General features: G+C 37.2%; 1 long non-coding RNA gene across 1 annotated transcript; it reads left to right on the top strand.

Moving 5' to 3' along the window:
- The first annotated feature begins 2,012 nt into the window (after window positions 1-2,012).
- On the top strand, window positions 2,013-4,005 carry LOC311005633. Its single transcript, XR_014596359.1, has 5 exons — window positions 2,013-2,096; window positions 2,360-2,473; window positions 2,696-2,784; window positions 3,311-3,502; window positions 3,922-4,005. It is a non-coding gene; the product is annotated as an uncharacterized lncRNA (long non-coding RNA).
- Window positions 4,006-4,490: the final 485 nt, after the last annotated feature.

Here is a 4,490-nt window from a genome sequence, read left to right as displayed (position 1 = left end):
AATTTTCTGGTCCAGCCAGCTGGTTGAAAGTGTTTTTATCTAGATTTCTGAAGACCCAATGACTGAGAGAAAGACAGTTTCCTGGTTCAATACTATTTTAAGGATAATAAATGAATCAATTTCAGTATTTACAACTAAACAAATAACTTTTTAAACATAAAAACACAGCTTAAATAGAAACAATTAATAAAATGAATGAATTGGCCGATGCAATATCACTAATATTTAAATTTGGGTATTTAATTATCTGAATTATGAAGCTGATTGTTTAGGTGAGGTCAAACCTAGGCAGGAAAATGGTTCAAAAGTCGAAAGGAAGAAACTCTCCATTGAAACACAGCCAGTGGGCTTAATGGGAGCAGGTGGGCTTAAAGGGAACATCAGTGAATTACTGGTTAAAAATCTGAATATTTTTATTCTACACACATGACATTTAAAAACAACTACATGACATGAGTCTATATAAGCTGCACTAACATAACATGAAAAGTATTAATTGATCATGTATTTAAGTAATTAGCTATACTCGTTTACATCTGCCCTAAATGGTGTGATTTTTTTGCTACTGTCCCCTTTAAGCCCACTTGGTAAAAATGTCAATTAAAAAATACAGAAAGATAAATATTCATATGTATTATCAATTTAACAATACAATAGGATATTCTGCATACAAAAATGTAAACTATCCATGTTTATCATGCTTTATGTCATGGCAATGAACAATGCTATGCAGTGGCTGCATAGATGCAGCATGTGGGCTGTTTGCTAGCATGCTAAAATGCATATTTTGAATTCAAAAGAAAAACTATTTCTAATTCTAGTAAAATTCTAACACATGTTTTATTTAAAGCATTAATCTCTTAAATTTTGGTAACAAATGAGTACTTAGCTAAAGTCGGAGTAGAAATATGGAATAAATATTGTTTTTTCAGGGCATCAAAATCACTGAAGTTTTTTTGCAACTTCTTCGGGAGCAGCAGGTACATGTCACACATATGCTTCGATAACTCAAGATTGACAAATCTGATTTGCTTAGAATAAAAAGTATAATTTATGTAACAAGCTGCTTCATTGGAAGAACCATGAACCAGCAAAAATGGTGATGTAGTTTTTTTTTTATTTGACTCAGAAGTCACAAGTGGGCTTATATGGTACGTGGGCTTAATAGGTACACTCACCCTATATCACTGTAGTAAATACACTGAATTACCGTAAATCAAGATACAGTAAATAACTTTAAATTTTACGGTCTTACTAAGTAGAAAATATGGAATTTTACTGTGAATGTTGTAAAAAGTTCGCAAAATTCACGGTAAAATACCATAATGTCACAAGCGTGTAATTACCGTAAAATTGACGGTATCATTCTGTCTGAATTACAGATTTTGCTGGTGTTTACGTTTAAATTTACGGTACACAACCATTAAATCATACCATCATTTCTATAGAAAGTAGAATGTTAAAAAGTATGGTATCAGGACAGGCTGTGGTCACGTGGGCATTGTTCGGGTCGATGTGAAGCACTTAATGCAATAGAAAAACTACATGTTGTCAAAACAGAATTAAGATAAGATTAAGTCAAAATAACATGTAATAGCCTATATGTAACATATATTTCAGAATAAATGTGCAAAAGAGTTTAGACATAAATATATATTTTTTTAAAATACAAACATCTCTATTGTACAAACATGTAGTCTCCATAACATACCTACACACAGTAAAAAAAAAAAAGAAAGAAAAAAGGAAAAAAAGAAGAAGCTTGAGTCAGCTCTGGCTTGGGTGACCCACAGGTGACCCAGCAGTAACCATAGTAACCCATTTGTTGGGTCAACGGTTGGTTTGCTGCGCGCCACCAAGATCCGTTATTTTTGGCCGGAGCGCCGTTACAACCTGGTTACAACCAAGCTGCTCTGTTGTCAGCCAAAGACGACATAAGTAAAGTGGATTAATTTTATTTTTGATGGAAATGCCCCAGCTTCAGTCTGCAAAAAAGTCTGACTGCTTCAGAATCAGCAACGAGTGTCGGTGGATCGGACTGGACTTTCTCAGGTTGGATCGATACCAACTGTCCGTGGAAAAGCTACAGATGAACTGTAAGTATTTAAAAATGAGCATGGTTTGTGTTACTTTGGCCGTTTAGCACATGAGCTAGGCTAACGCTAACGATGGCTAGGCTAACGCTAACGACCGTTATGCTAATACAGCTAACGGTCTATTGTTATGCTAATAACGATAACGGTCGTTATGCTAACGCTAACGGTGGATCGTTAAGCTAATAACGCTGACTACTATAGCATGAGACTAGCGTGAGAGACAGGACCTGAGAGTAACCAGAGTTTTTGTGTTTTCTAATCAGAGTAAAGTATGTGGAAGCTAACGTTAGCACATGGAGATAGACGGTCTGAAGAGGAGCCTTGCTCTCATGGAGGTGCAGAAGTTCCTAAGGGAGGCCAACATCATTACTGTTAAGGTAAAGTTATGTGTTACTGTGTTTGTGTGGAAGAGGGAAAATACACCGGCCTAAAACTGCCTTGTTCAGATATCCATGTAGTTACTTCTGTCCATTATCATTATTACTGAAGTGTTACATGAGTTCATTTTGTGTTCAACATATACTATATTTGTACAGAACCATCCCATCCTTAGTTGTACACATTTTTAACACTACAAAATCATTTTACCTTCTCCTCAGCATGGTGCAGCTGGAGAATGCAAGGCAGCCTACTTTGCAGGAATGTGGCATGGCCAGTACATCTTCAGCGTTATCAACACTCAGCTTCAGTGAGTACATTTAAATTGATAGGCTTCTGAACTGGTGCTGCCATTAGCCTAAATGTTTTTGTTTCTTCATACCTGTCAAATATTTACATGGCCACATCAATAATTATGTCTCCCATTTATGTCTACTACCCTATTATCTGGAGTTCCTTAAGGATAAATCCTCGGAACTATCCTTAAAAAAAAACATCAAAATCACTGATTTAATGTCAAATCCAAAGGATTGTGTGTTTTCAGCTGTAGCCTCCACAGTTTCTCCCTCAATCTCTCTCAATCTATTAGATCTGCTAAATCTGTTAACTGTTTTAAGCGCCTCCTGAAATCATATTTATTGGTTGGCCTTTCTATTAGATTTTTTAAACCTACTCTTCATTCACCATTTTTTTTTTCTGTTCCAACTTCTTTTATTAATGTTTTGTTTGTTGTTGTTGTTGCTGCAGGAAGCACTTTGCAACAGTGTGCTATATAATAATAATTATCATTATCATTAACAATGTTTTCTTTGTTGTCTTTCTTTGTCTGGTTGCAGAGAGGTTCATGCCAGTCCACAGTAAACACCTGATTGAAGACTGCTGGTGAATTTTCAAGCAGGAATGATGACAACACCTGCCCAAAGTTTCTTCAACATTGTACCATGTCTGTATGAGACTCTGTCCCACCTGTCTTCAGTCAAGTCTGGACCCAATGACTCAAACACCAGTCTTGTCAAGGCTAATTAGAGGTAAGCAATGGTTTATGTCAGTGTAGCAAATGAGTAGATGCAAGCACAACTCAAACTTCACTCAATCGATCTCCCACAAATGCACGGTGCCAACAGCTTCATACAAACATACAGTAGAAAAAAAATCAGTATTACGGACAGGATTCAGGATTTTGGCTGCAATTCGACAAGGGTGAAACAAATACTGATGATCATTTAGTCCTGAAAAGTGACAGTTTCTACCTTTTACACTAATACAATAAAATAAATGAAATACTCCTGATGACCTGCAAAACTATATTCCAGAGTGCTGGTTTCATTCTATGTATAGCTCATTGGAGCTCAGTTTAACAACAGAAGGCTGAATTTATCTCTGTAGGCACCATGCTCAGGCACTGCATCAATCTAACCTTTGCTTTGTTTCTGTTTTCTGGCTGCAGAGAGGATCATGCCAGTCTACAGTGGACACCAAATGGACAATATATGAGTCTTCAAGCAGAACTGGTGACTGCTGGATGCTTTAAAGGCCCCATGGCATGAAAAATGTGATTTTGGTTATTTTTTCATGCTTGGGGAGGTCTCTGGGCCACGTATATACTGCCCCATGCATCAAACTGGTCATAAACGGAGAAACACACACCGCCCATTTGTACGAACATTCTCTTTAAGACGAGCAGATAGCACTTCCTCCTTTCTGTGATGTCACACACAAGGTAACTCCGCCCACCGTGACCAGTTGTTTTTTTTCAATTTGTATGAATGCAGCTTAGGTTTCAGTTACTTGCCTGTGATTGGCCCGGCCACATGCCACTCTAAAACAGTCAGCCAATCAAAGGAGAGGTTCTCATTCTCTCTTCTGATTGGCCAAATGACCTGTGCCTGTTAGAACTCCAGAAAGAGGCAACAGAAAGGGGCAATATAAACGATATTAAGCAGATCACAGGTACTCAAAACCAATGATACATTTTGTTAGGGATATCAGCAGGTAAATAAACCCAGAGAAAAGTGC

The sequence above is a fragment of the Trachurus trachurus genome (genome assembly GCF_905171665.1).
Source record: "Trachurus trachurus genome assembly, chromosome: 3".
NCBI lineage: Eukaryota > Metazoa > Chordata > Actinopteri > Carangiformes > Carangidae > Trachurus > Trachurus trachurus.
The sequence above is the reverse complement of the archived record's forward strand: the minus strand, read 5'-3'. Positions and strand labels throughout refer to the sequence as shown.